The sequence below is a fragment of the Lissotriton helveticus genome, chromosome 6 (genome assembly GCF_964261635.1).
Source record: "Lissotriton helveticus chromosome 6, aLisHel1.1, whole genome shotgun sequence".
NCBI lineage: Eukaryota > Metazoa > Chordata > Amphibia > Caudata > Salamandridae > Lissotriton > Lissotriton helveticus.
The window spans coordinates 146411766-146426520 of record NC_136067.1 but is presented as its reverse complement, the minus strand read 5'-3'; the positions used below and the strand labels follow the sequence as shown (position 1 = coordinate 146426520).

The 14755-nt window shown below is 45.2% G+C and overlaps 1 long non-coding RNA gene across 1 annotated transcript; it reads right to left on the bottom strand.

The window, feature by feature from the left end:
• Positions 1-14080: 14080 nt before the first annotated feature.
• Positions 14081-14540, bottom strand: LOC144761255 (uncharacterized). The gene is made up of 3 exons (XR_013595650.1): positions 14441-14540; positions 14237-14357; positions 14081-14154 (listed from the first exon to the last, which is right to left on the bottom strand). It is a non-coding gene; the product is annotated as an uncharacterized LOC144761255 (long non-coding RNA).
• Positions 14541-14755: the final 215 nt, after the last annotated feature.

The following is a 14755-nucleotide window of genomic DNA, read 5'->3' as shown; positions in this document are numbered from 1 at the left end:
ATTTAGATTAAATACAAGTAGTCGACTTAATAGAGATGGAGAATGACTAACGTTAGTTCTTAAATGAATGTTTTCACCGATATTTCCTGTCACGACCATTTTTTCCTTCATCCGTCTAGCATGCTCATCTTACCTAGAGTGACAGGCAGCGTAGACGAGTCTAAATTATACTAGTTCTTCCGTAGGTGAATCTGGGCACCCTCCCCCCTGTTTACATTCGCTTACCTGCAGAATAAGATATGTTTACAATGGGTCCAAATAATTAGCAGTTATAAGTAGTTAAAGATCTCGCTACCTTACCACTCCCAGTGCTATATTTCCCAGCGCTATGAATCCTTACTATAGAGAATTTTGACTGCAACGAGCTGCACATCAGATGGCCCATTGTGTTCAAAGTGTTTCTACCCTTTGCTAAACATGTGGATAATTATTATATATCTTGTTTGATCTAGGTACTAGCCTTTATCAAGTGGCTCCATGTATGATGTTTGTCAACAATTTTGTTAATAAAAAGGAAGTTATCATGGAATCCTTTTTACTTATGGAATGATATACAACTTTATAAATGTAAGTTGATTTATGCACATCATGAAGATTTTTTAAGTAAGAACGTAATACATCTTTGTACAACTGTTCCTACAATGAGAAATCTCTTGTGAGATGTTTTCAAGGGTACGAATAACATTTAAGTATGATCTATGTAAATAATGAAAACTCCAAATGACTGTTCAATTATTCATTCACTGTCTAGCTAAGTACTGTACTGACACTATATATTTGCCTGTCTATCATATGACATTAAGTGACCAAATCTCATGTCTAGGTCTTATTAGTGGTATTAATGTCTTTGAATTCTAAAATAGATAATAGTCATTATTAGGTTAACTGTTAGGACAATGTATTAATCATGAGGATCAATAATCGGATTGAGATGTATAATATTCTTCCTGTAATGTTCTTTCAGAGTTTCACCTATGACTCCTGAGGAAGGCGTTTTTTTCTCTGCCGAAACGCGCGTCGAGTCCCTATGAATCTGTAGTATTTGTAATCGTAATTTTTAATTCTGTGTGTATAATTAATTGCAAATGTGTATGATTTATAATGTTATTATGATGTATTTGTTTTTAATTTACTGAGATAAATTCTCTCCTTTTTTATGATCATTTTATGTCATTATTTTATTGTCTCATATAGTTTGACTTGTGTCTTTGAGTCTCTATATGATTTTTATTGATGTGGAAATAAAAATATATATATTTTTTACATATACATTAGTTTATGACAATTACTTTGTCCACTGGTCCTAGACGTTTTGGTCACTTATTTTACAGATGGCCTAGGTTGTTTTACCCACATTGGTCCCCTTCCAAGTTGCAATTCTGTGAAAAGCAAGTGGAGTACCTTGGACACTTACTTTCCAAGGAGGGTATACAGCTAACACAAGCCTTTCATTCAGTTAATTTCTAGCCTTTCACAGCCCAAGACACAGAAAGAAGTACGGGCCTTCATTGACCTCACTTCATACTATAGGCAATGGATTCCCCAGTATGCCTATCTAGCCAAACCACTCATACAGTTAACTACACAGGAGGCAGCCACTCTGACTGTCCTCCCTTGGACACAAGAACACACCTTGGCATTTGAGGACTTAAAAAAAAAAAAAAGCATTATGTCAAGCGCCAGTTCTAGCGTTATCTGTCCTCACACAAGATCAAGCAGGAAAACACAAGCTGTGTGCTTAATTTTTTCTAGTACACTAGATCCAGTGGGCCCAGGCTCTGCCTGCGTGCCTGACATCGGTTGCTGCAACAGCTCTAGCCATAAGACAAAGTGACGCAATAGTGTTGACACACCCTCTGACAGTACAAGTACCACATGCAGTGGAAGTTCTCTTAAACAGGACACAGACACCATTTCCCAGGGTAATGACCTGGCAGACCGAACAGCTAAACTTACAGCCCAGACAGGCCAGACACCAACAGACACGACAAGGACAGAGGTACCATTACTGACAACATGTATGACAGTCAGGGATCCCACTCAAGATGTACTCGACATACAGACACATGCCACTGCAGATGAGATAAAGAAATGGACTGAACAAGGAGGGGTCCAGACTGAACAAGGTTGGATGACTAAGGGAAAAGGTACATGGTTTCTTCCAGATTCTATGATAAAAGTAATCATTAACACAGCACATAGTCCAGCACACTTAGGAGAAAAGACAATGCTAGACAGCTTACAGAACATTTGGTTTAACAAGCACATGCGTGCAGCAGCGAAGCAAAAAGTACGAACATGTATGATCTGTTGTCAGTTCAATCTAGGTAAAGGATTCAGGTGGAACAAGGCGGATTTCATCCTCCTGACCACCCTTTTGAGGTTCTCCAGATGGATTATATCCAAATGAACAGATGTAGAGGTTACAAGTATGTCTTGGTAGTTGTATGTGCACTATCTAGATGGACAGAAGCATATCCAGTTCCAGATTATACTGCTGTGACAACAGCCAGGAAACAAAACTTGCTAAAAAATAACTGATGTTGACAGTAACATGCTGACAGATTACCTGGCTTCCTTGATGTCTGCACTACTCTCTTGTCATTCACAGGTTGCTGCCACCTTCCCTGACAACACCCAGGTCAAGGAACACGCCATAGTCCCTGGGGACTTCATTTTTGTGTCCGGAACTTTGATCGATCAAGCCCCCTTGAGCCACGTTGGAAGACGCCGAAGTTGGTGCTACTGACCACGAGGACCGCGCTGAAAGTCGAAGGACGCAAGGGAAACTTCACGCTCAACAATGCAAGAGACATTTTGGACAATCTAATACAGATACTAAAAAAAACATTACAAAAAATACAGACTTTGCGCCGCTTGCGCCGCTTTTACTAGAAAAGACTCCACAGCAGGAGTATAAATCTAAGTTAAGATCTAGTAGGTCAGACGTAGTTTAATTGTCTAAGTCCACTCGGTGGTGAATCGGTTAGGCTAGATTTCTGACATGTATAAGATCACATACGAGAATAGTAAGAAAAGAAACATGAGAGAAAAATACTGCAAACTATTACGCAGTAGATGTATAGTTACTTTGATCATTCTTTTTATTCTGTGCATTGTTATAATCTGTGTCAGTTTATTACTACATGTTTTCTTTCCTATTTCTTCACATATACACTCTTCCAGTAACAGCACCATAGAGCATACATTCAGTGACCTGCCACCTCATGAATTGTCATATCGACTTGCATTGCGTAACAATACTTTTATTCAAATGTTACACCATTCTCATCAGACCAGCAATGCGACTAATTGCTGGGTATGTGGCCAACTGCCACCTTATCAAAAGGCGAAGGGAGTTCTGCCCTTCTATCCTCTACGGTTCTCACACAATGGTTCATGTGGAGCATGGTTTGCCTTAATGACCTCAATAGATAGAAAGTACATAGCTTATCCAGGTGGCTGGATATATGGAAACTTGAATAAAGTAATGAATGAAGCATGTTTTCCAGACAAAGACGGATTTCCTCAAAGGAAGGGAACCGATCTAGAGAATGAAGAGTACGAGCAGGGAAATGCATCCGTTAATTTTATAATGTTAAATGTTCAGCCCAAGCAAAATACAGGTCCACCTTTTATTTCAGTTCTACCAGCAAAAGGTGATTTATGTGTGAATAAGGAAGGCTCAGTACATATGGGACACAGCGAGTGTAAAGTTGTAGTAGTGTTTAATGATAAAGGACTTTCTTCTTTCAAAACATCACGCCATACCTATTTCATTTGCGGTCAGACAGCCTATGTACATCTGCCCTTAGACTGGGGTGGGACTTGTTATATAGCATTCTTATTGCCACCTGTATTCTTGGCCCCATCCCATTATCATAGAGATTCACGACTTTTTCATAGGTCCCGTCCAAAACAGTAAACTGATATGCAAATTAACAAGAACTCTTGAAGCAGTAGTGAATGTGACTGCGTCTGCCCTGGCGAACTTGACCCAGGAGCAGTCTGCCATTAGACTTGTCGTTCTTCAAAATCGCCTCGTTCTAGACGTCATCTTGGCGGATAGGGGCGGAGCTTGTAGCGTGATCCGATCTAGTTGTTGTGTTTTCATCCCAAATAACACGCCATCTGTGTATGCAGCGATAACAAGGCTCCACAAAATTGCTCATGACATACATCAAGACCCAGGCACATGGACTTGGTCCAGTTGGCTCTGGGGTGTGATATCTGCTTGGGGATGGAAAGTGTTGTCCTTCCTAGGAATGATCCTACTCATGATATTTGGTTGCTGTCTCTGTCTGCAGTGTGGCCCGGCCATCTGCGGCCTGTGTGCAACTGCATGTGTTCCACATCCAAGTATACAAAGGGTTAAGGACGAACAAATGATGCTGTATGATCAACTATACGGTCTCATGAATATAGATGTATCCTAAAGGGTTACGTAGGGGACAAGGAGGGAATGAGGAAAATGAAATTTTGCCTGACCAAGATGCCCCCTACGTGTACCCTATGATTACATGTATGTGCATGTCACCCATGCATATTTCTCTCAGTGGCCTGAATCACAAGGCCTCTGCAATCACGTCCTGCATTAAGGTGCCTGTCATCAAGTCTCCCATGTAAGAAATGTTAAGTTAGCATAAGGCCCATGTATTTGCATTATGCACTTTTAAATAAATCACGATGAAACCTTTTTGTGGTTCAGCTGAGCCACTTTCTGAAATAGGGTTTTTCATGACTCCTGACACACTGAAGGCTGCAATTACGTATCTCTGACCTCGCATGCTTCTAGCTCAGCCGAAAGAAACCCAGTAAGGTCTGCCAAGACAGTATATTATGAATAACAGTTATCTGCCTGCTGTACAGAGTCACAAGGTAAACCGAACCCGTCCACGGAAGATAGGGCCTAGCCACTCTGTCTCCATTGAAGTAAATCACAGTGCTTGCTCACAGCCCCCACGCAATGAACGAAGAAATATATGCTTTTTCTGATTCCTAGTGACGAGCAACCTTTTGCTTCAGATAATACATCCCCTGACTTAAGATATCAGTTAGTACAGTTAGTACCAGATGTGCTGGTCGCCTTGACACTCAAGATCTCTCTACTAGACTGAAAGTCAGCTCTCCTCCCAGTTACACGTCAATTGCACGTCATGACAAGTTGCACACAAGTAGGGCAAAGTTCCAGCTGGTCATGCAAACTCCTCCTCTGTGTACCACCCACCTATGACACCTACCTATCACCTACCTATGACTCATAAAGTGTACACCCACATGTACGCCCACATGCTCTTATCTCTTTTTTGTCATGCTCTGCTCTGCGTTCCTTCCTACGCCCTATGTACAAGACAAGATGTATATATGTTGTTCATTTGTTATTAAATGTTAGAAGACCCTTCCTGAACCTCAGTGGTGATGGAACAGATTCTCCCTTAACTCGAGTTATTGGAATAAAGCCGTTTTAACTTGGACACCACGGACTCTCTGCCTCTCATTTGATACATGCTAATTGTTAATGCCTAGAAATTATGCCAGGGTAATTATTTTATTTAGCACAAGTCTATTAAATACAACTTAAATCTACATATATGGCCTTCCTTATTCATAAATACCTTGCTTGTACTTATGTATCTTTATATGTATTACTTTACTTCTAAATTAGCATTTCTATTTCTTGTTAACTCTTTCAATATATCCTCTATCTTCACCCTCTGACTCATCCCAATCCTCATTCTATATTCTCTCCTATGCACTACTCCATTTCTCACCCTATACCTCTCTCAATATATCCTCTACCTCAACTCTCTCACTCATCCCAAACCCCATTCTACTACCATGATCCCAAAATAACCAGTTCTAGCCTCGTCCCTCCTCTACACCTCCTTGCATCATCTCAAACCTATTTTAGCATTCAGATCTCCCAAACAAGCCTTTCTAAACCCTTCCCTCTCACTCTCCATCTCCCCTTTTCTCATCCTAAACGTCCTCCTACTGCTATGATTTTTTTTAAACACGTTCTATCCCTCTTCTATACCTTCACTGTCCTTTTCAATCCAACTAATAGACTCAGATGTCTCCACCAGCTCAAATTAATTTCATATTTCCCTACACTAATTCCTCACTTATCCTGTTTGGGTTGTGGTGTAGCGTGTGACCTACCAAAAAGTGCTCAACCCCTCATCAGGGGTAGCAAGCGCTATATAAATACAAACCCTTTCTTCTTCTATCCCTTCATTATCCTTTTTCAATCCAAATAACAAATTCCCATGCCCACCTCTGAAATTTATTTCATAGCTCCCTTTACTATTTCACCACTAATCCGCTTTGGGTTCTGGAGCAGTGTGCTACTCGCCGAAAGCCATTCAACACCTTGTATGGGGTAGTAAGCACTAATAAATGCAATTACTATTTCAAGTGCAGCAACTGACAGCACAGTCAAGTGGATCCCCTCAACACATTTCTAGGTAGAAGTGAGACACCTCCCATCCCAGGAAGGAGTCCTTGGGGCATCCTGGCAGTACATTAGTCTCTGTAGCATTGGCGCCCCAACTGGGCAGTAGAGGTGGGACAGGCACAGATACGCATACTCTCTTCCACAAAAGCACTAGGCCTGGGCGGATAACTAAGCTCCATTCCCGGAGTTTTCTGCATTCCGCGGAGCTCACGGAGTGCAGAAAACTCGGTTCTGCGTAGTGCAGCAGAGTTTTTTCCCCGCTTGCGCTCGCGAATGGTAAGTTCTCGAGCACGAGCTGACACTCGGGTAGAATTTCTACCCGAGCGACAGGAACAACAGCATGAACGCCAGTTCGCACTGCACTCTGCCACTTGCGGAACTCCACTGAGTTTTTTTGTCACGTTGCTGAGTTTTGCAAAGCAAAACTCCACGAACTACTCCCAGGCGTGAAAAGCACACACATACTCACACTCATCCACATTCATGCTCATCACACCCATCCATTCACAAGTGTGAACGCGTACACTCACCATTCACAAGCACATGCACACACCCATTGACAGCAAGCATGCACAAATACACATACATTCATACATACACAAATGCATGAAAACAGTTTACCAGGCTGGGTGGCTGGCTTTTCTTGACTAGGTGACTTAAGTTTTGAGTGTGTTTTTCTTGTGTATCTGTACACTTATGTTTGAGGACGTAATCCGCGCACTTTCATCTTGAGTGTGTGATCGGTGCCTCTGCGCTACCCCCAACGATAGTTACATGTCTGCATAGATTACTCGTGGTCTTCACGCCTGCCTGCCTGGCAGTCAGAAAATCTCGGGTGTTTAGCCTGAGACTCTTGGGCCTATCTCACTTGTGCATGGTGCAACAGTGACTTGAATGCAACAACCTAGCTTAACAAGAAAGAACGCAGCATTTGCACAAAGTGTGTGTTTTGCCCTCTCCGTTTATCTCATTTCCTGTTCCTCTACATCATGACCTTCTCCTTATAAACTATCATACTTGGGAAGGGTTGAGCAGGGGCATGACGTAGGCACCCGCTGTGCTGGGGGGCCCCATGGATTCTTGTTTTGGATGGGGCCCACTCAGCCCTTAACCCATGCCATTGCATGCTTGGCAGAATTCTTGTAATGGCATGGAATTGGAAACATTTAAATGCTCAGGAAAGCCACTCTGCTTTCCCAAGCAGCAAATTAACACAGTAAAGCAACACTGTTCATGTAACATCACTGGTAGACAGAGGCCCAGAAAAAAGTACCCCATGACCTCATGTCATGGCAGGGGCGTAATGCAGGCCCCTGTGGGATGGGGGAAGGACAACCCTTCAGAAGGGCCTCCATTGAGCTCAAGATTCATGATATTCTGCAGAGGGGACCCATCTTTTTGCATTATGCCACTGGGGCTGAGGTGAATGGCCGTACCCAGTTGGAACTTGGTGTTAATACTGTGTTTTTGTCAGGCACAGACTTAAGGCCAGAGTAAAACACATGGGAAGAACACAGCAGCAGTGCAGGGCACATGACTCACAACTAATGTTGATGCAGGGCCCCAACAGAAGGCTTTGAGTGACATCAGCAGATGAGTTTCTTAGGGGAGTTGCAGGCTGAAGCAAGACTTGCTTCCCCCAAGTAATCTTTCCCACAATTGCAAGCTCACAGTATATCACACCTTTACCCACAATGCCACAACATGCCTCTAAGCACAGCATTCACTTGCTACTCCTTGACCTTTGAAAGCTCTTGCTTCACTGCTATTCGTTCAGCAAGGTCACAGAGTCTAGCAGGGAGGTACTGGTAAACCCCTGGCACGCTTCTCTTTTTGGGTATCAACACTCACTGGAGTCAGAGGCCACACCCACCACTGTAAATCCAGTCTGATCGGCACATCCCCAGGGGTTTTGCAAACCCTAGGTGAGTTCTCAGGATCGAACAGAAACAGCAGCCATATTGGGTGTGGCTGGGTCTCTAGGCAGCACACAGGGGCGCTGGAAGTAAGAGTGTGGGAGGGGCTGCATCACTGCCAAAGTAACCTTTTATGAGTTCAGAAGGCAATGAGTAATAAAGAAGCCTTTATGTGTTGTGTTTATCTTGTGGCATTGGCTGTGGATTCAAAGACAGAGGTCAAGTGTCAAGCAATGTCTTCTGACAAAATGCAGCCTATTTAACATGGAAGTCACTCCTCTCACGAGTTGAAAGAGAATTTGGTAACATGAAACTGGTGGGAGTCTTGCTGGGGTGCAGGGATTGTGAAGGAAAAGGCTGTAGGATGTCAAATGTTTCTAAACAAAATGTAAGAAGTACTTGCAAAGTAACTTTACAAATATTTCCAAAAATAGCAGCAAGCAAAGTAACAAGGCCGACGCTGTCATCGCACCCCACCTGCGGGACATCATCAACACCTCCTTCGACACCGCCACCTTCCCGAGAGCTGGAAGCACGCCGAACTCAGCGCTCTACTCAAGAAACCATCAGCAGACCCAACCGACCTCAAGAACTACCGCCCCATCTCGCTGCTCCCGTTTCCAGCCAAAGTCATCGAGAAGACCGTCAACAAGCAACTGGCCGCCTTCCTCGAGATGAACGGATCCCTCGACCTCTCGCAGTCTGGCTTCCGGTCCAACCACAGCACCGAGACCGCCCTGATCGCAGCCACCGACGACATCCGAGTCCTGCTCGACAACGGAGAAACAGCGGCCCTCATCCTCCTGGACCTCTCGGCGGCCTTCGACACTGTCTGCCACCGTACCCTAGTACAGCGCCTCAGTAACGTCGGAATCCAGGAGAAGGCACTGGAGTGGATCACCTCCTTCCTCGCCGGAAGGACACAGAGAGTCCGCCTCCCCCCGTTCAGATCGGAAGCCACCGAAGTCATCTGCGGCGTCCCTCAAGGCTCCTCGCTCAGCCCAACACTCTTCAACGTCTACATGAGCCCCCTCGCAGCCATCGCACGCCAACACAACCTGAACATCATCTCCTACGCCGACGACACCCAGCTGATCCTCTCCCTCACTAACGACCCCGCCACCGCCAGAGCCAACCTGCACGAAGGGATGACAGACATAGCCAAATGGATGTCGGAAAGCCGCCTGAAACTGAACTCAGACAAGACGGAAGCCCTCATCCTGGGATCCTCACCCTCCGCCTGGGACGACTCCTGGTGGCCCCCCGCCCTGGGCAGCGCACCCAAACCAACAGACCACGCACGCAACCTGGGCTTCATCCTGCACTCCTCCCTCTCCATGACCAGACAAGTCAACGCCGTCTCCTCGTCATGCTTCAACATCCTGCGCATGCTACGAAAGATCTTCCGATGGATCCCCACCGAGACCAGGAAGACGGTCACCCAGGCCCTCGTCACCAGCCGTCTGGACTACGGCAACTCCCTCTACGCTGGAACCACCGCCAAACTCCAGAAAAGACTCCAGCGGATCCAGAACACCTCAGCACGACTCATCCTGGACATCCCCCGCCGCAGCCACATCTCCGGACACCTGAGAGACCTGCACTGGCTCCCGGTCAACAAGAGAATCACCTTCCGGCTCCTCACCCACGCACACAAAGCCCTACACAACCAAGGACCAGGATACCTCAACAGCCGCCTCAACTTCTACGCTCCCAAACGCCAGCTTCGATCGACCAGCCACGCCCTCACCACCATCCCCCGCATCCGAAGAGCCACCACAGGAGGAAGGTCCTTCTCCTACCTGGCTGCCAAGACTTGGAACTCCCTTCCGACACACCTCCGCCTGACCCAGGACCACCTCGCCTTCAGGAAGCAGCTCAAGACCTGGCTGTTCGAGCAGTAGCGGACCCCCCCCCCCCCCAGCGCCTTGAGACCCTCCGGGTGAGTAGTGCGCTATATAAATGCCATGATTGATTGATTGATTGATTGATTGATTGATTGATTGAATGGCAATAGGTCTGGCTTTAAATAAATGTTGTATGGTAATGTGAAACATTACAAATAGCATGGGAATTAATATGTATTTGTGTGGAAGCAAAGAACTGCAGCATAATATTAGTGTACATATGAACTTGGACAGGTGAATATTTTCTAAATACTCCTACTACTCTGGAAAAATAGCTGGTGAGGTCGTAAGCAGTGTAATATTAAAGTCTTTATTTTAAATGGAACTCCAAAATGATTCTCTAAAGTTAGAATCACTAGAGCCAACAATACAGCCAACACTTAGTTTGCCCCCTTAATGGCGCGCAAGCCTGGAATTTGTTTAAGGCGTTGTTTAGTGGCCTGTTACTAGGGCTGATTGTTAATAGATTAGAGTTGCAGCATCTACGTATCCAAAGGCCGTGTCGGACATTTAGGTGGGGGACATCATGGGACGCAGTGGTCGCTATGTTTCAGGATCACTGGCGGTCTGCAGTAGTATAATATTAGTGCAGCTTAAAAGGCAAGATGACAGTTGCACTGTCAAGCCAGACCTAAAAATCCATGCAGCCTATTGTTGGCCTCCTCCGATCTGTGCTGCTGCCAGAGAAAGACAAACACCTTCAACTATCTAGTTACCTATGACACTTTTGCATCATTACCATGTCATGTCTGTGCCCCTAAAAGTTCAATCTCAGACAGCTGGATAAATAAACAAATGGATTACAGCTGTGCTGTGTTGTTGTGGAAGTACACAACTTCAACCTAATCAAAACATATACTCCTGGCTCCCAATATGTGGGCGGCGCCAAAGCCCCTCTAGTGATTCTCACATAATTGTCTGGATACAGCTGTGCGGCCACACTTTTTTTCGTTCGGTAATGCATATACATAGTTTTATTTTCTATTGCTCTTATTTTTCTCTATTTGAAAAGTCAGTAAAGAATTGCAGCAAAAAATAAAGCCAGACCATAAAAATGAGGCACTTTGACTTTTTCTGTAGTTCAGAATTGTAATGGACGCAAATGATTTAAGAGGGTTACAAAAAAACTAAGACACTTTACTTGTGTGATGTGTAAATGATAAATATGCACCGAAATACTGTTTCCATGCATTATTGTTTGTGTGCCATATATGTTTGGCAGTAAAATTGAACGGCAGATGTAAATTTAAAAACCATTTCAATAGGCCACAGAAATGGAAAATATACTATCTGTTAATGACTGTGCCCTGTGTCACACCATGTTTTAGAAATGTGTTTGAGACAATGAGCTCCCACATGAACCACTGCCCTCCTGATGCCCGTATAGCTCATTTGCTACCCTTATTGGTTGTGCAGTGCTTGGATTTTATACAACCCCTATGACGTCAGTGACATAACACTGATAGCAGCTCCCACTACTCTGGACATTGTTCCAGCACCACTGGCTGCAGCCTTTGCAGAACATCAACTCAAGGACAGGAAGGTAACATCTCTCCAGGCTCCTGTCCAGTCCACACTTCAACTTGCAAGCACTTCAGTCATCAGCAACTCCAGTGCCGGCTGGGGAGGTGGAGGGGGAGGGGCAGCCCGAGGAAACAAGGCTAGAGACTGAGTTTGGGATGGAGCTGGTGCATGCAGAGAGTGGACATGTGCACCTCTGTCCTTCAAGGAGTTGCAATTCGTGGACAATGACTTTGTACAAATAGCGGCTCAGGGCAGTGAGTGGAAGGGATAAGTGACTGATGTATGGGCATGCAAAGAAAGACAGGTCTGATACTAACTAATATGTAGCTGCATGAGAGGCATGGATACTATTGTATGGCATTAATTATATGGTGAGGTGTAATGCACAACGGTGAAGGTTGCTTTTGAGGTGCTAGCGTTTCTGTATTAATGAAATCAATAAACACAATTCATTAGACAAATAAAATAGAAGGAATTACCATATGTCATTCCACATCCCACATTCAAACCAGGCACATGAGGAAGTGCAGCGTGTGAGTGCAATACAGGCGTAGAAGCAGGTGTATTTCACAGTTTGTGTTCATCCCCTCAGTGAATCATTCTCGATAAACTGTGGTTGCTCAGACCTCAGCAGTAATTATCTTTGAAGGGCATTTCAGTTATAAGAGGCAAGACAATACTGTCATGTGTGGTGCCAGATGTAATGCCTTGTGCACTCGTTACTTTCATAAGAATAATTCTTAATATACCTTTTATACCAGCCATTAAAGGACCGCTCCATTGTTCAGCAAGGGCCTTTATCAAGGGAGCATGCCTTTAATGACCCGTAAAGCCCAGGTTCAGCGGGCTATAAAGCTATTCGAACATTCCGCCTTATCAGGGCACAATGTTCTAATTGGTAAAACAAAGGACTCACAGAGCACAAGGGGGTTGAAATCCCCTTAGGCTCCATAAGGCCTTTGTTAACAATTGTTGCTCTGAATGTTCTACAACTAACAGCCACGCTCAGGGCCACTGCTTTTACACATCCACGCAAAGGAAAACAATGGTCCCAAACAATTTAAATAAGTACAATACCACAATTAACCCCTTGGCTGCGGTGGTAATTCCGCCGCGGCGCTGAAGGAGAGGGGTGGTAGCGCGGCGGCGCCATGCTCGTGACGGAACCACGCCGTCAGGAGCCACGGGTGCGCTGTGCTTATGACGGCGTGGTTACGGCACGACTCCGCCCACTCACTAATTCGCCCGCACAAGCGGGGAATCAGTGCCACGTGGGCGGAGCGGCCGCGGCATGACAGAACCACGCCGTCATGAGCACAAGCCGCCCGTGGCTCATGACGGCGTGGTTCCGTCATGAGCAGGGAAGGGGTTAAGCAATCAAAATTAGGTTTACAAATGTATCAATGAAAAATAAGGAGTTTAATAAACCGTAAAGTTCAACGCAAGGATAATATACAAAAGGTGAGTGAGCCAACCGTGAAGGGGTAGTGGGAAATCAGCCGATTTCCTTACCACAGGCAAGCGACTTAAAAGGTGACTTTTCAAATTGTGAGAATGTAAATAAACAAAAAGTCACAATCAGGGTTACATCATATACTCCACAATTAGGTACAGATTGCAGTATAGAGTTGAAGATGTATGTATTGACGACGTTTCAATCCCAATTTGGGTAAAGGGATCTCATCAGGACTAAGTTATAAACAAGTGCCTAGAAAGTTTCCTGGATAAGTATAGGGGATAAAAGGGGAGACGGGTGATGGGGAAAGGGTGTGGAAAAAAAGGGAGAAGGAGGAAATTAGTTGATGGAAGCTGTGACAAAAGGCATGGTCATGAGTAGTTAAAAAGAGTCAGGATAGATTATGATAGTATAGACGACTGGAGTTAGGTATAGCAGCAGGGTCAAAATGATTGTGATATCTAGCGCACAAGGTGACCTAGCGGCCAAAGGAATAAAACACCCTAGAAGATAATGGGGTAGGGCCTAATTTATCAAATCAATATAATTATTGAATAAGGGAGTGCAAGGTCAAGATGAATCTGTTGAATTACGGCAAATTGGATACACAATTTGTGAGAAAAAAACAGTGAGAATTGCAGGCAGTGCTGAAATGACAAAAACCCAAATACGACTGTAGTGAATGAGTGCTTACAGTCAGGGTCAGGACAGGAAAATCAGAGAACAAAGCATGCAAGGGGGGCAGTAATAAGCGATGAGGTATGTACCCACAGTGCGATAGAAAGGCGAGTGAGGTACTGTAAAGGGCATTGATGACGCAGACTTACTGGAAGGGTCGGTCAAGTAAGCTCTCGGGGAATCCAACGGTGACGATGTACCGGGGAGGCGACCTGCCTGGGAAAAGGAGGGAGAATTAGAATTGAAGCATGATGGAGAGCAAGTACCCGGAAAGGGAACCTGGAATGAATGGTCTTACCGGCCGGTAAAAAAAGGGATGAGGGCCCGCTCCAACGGCCGCCGGGGATAGGGAAGAAAAGGTATGGTCCCGTCCGGGCACCAAATGGCTCGCGGCCAGTGAAGGATTTTGAATATCAGGCCTGGAACAAGGGGATCAATGCGTTAATAGTCATTCGGGGTATGTGGCAACCGAAAGTATTGGTGAAGATTCGGAGGCGCTTACCTGCATAGGCAATACCAATTGGATGATGGGCAGCATTGGGGAACTCCTTGAGCAAAATCCGCAATGGGGGATCAGGTCGCTCGTGTGGACTGCCGGTGCGTTAGGATATCAATGAAGTACGAGGCGTGTGGAGGCTCTAATAGGGAAAGGCGCCCGGGTATGATGTGCATCAGGTGTGCGGGCAAGCATCAGAGAGAATACAGGAAAACGGTAGGCCATCTTGGAAGGGAGTGGAATGTGGTGGCCTTGTGCATGGGATGTGATGCTCAAGAGGTAGAGTCAGCCCCGAGAGGGCGACGGGGGTGCGTGACAAAG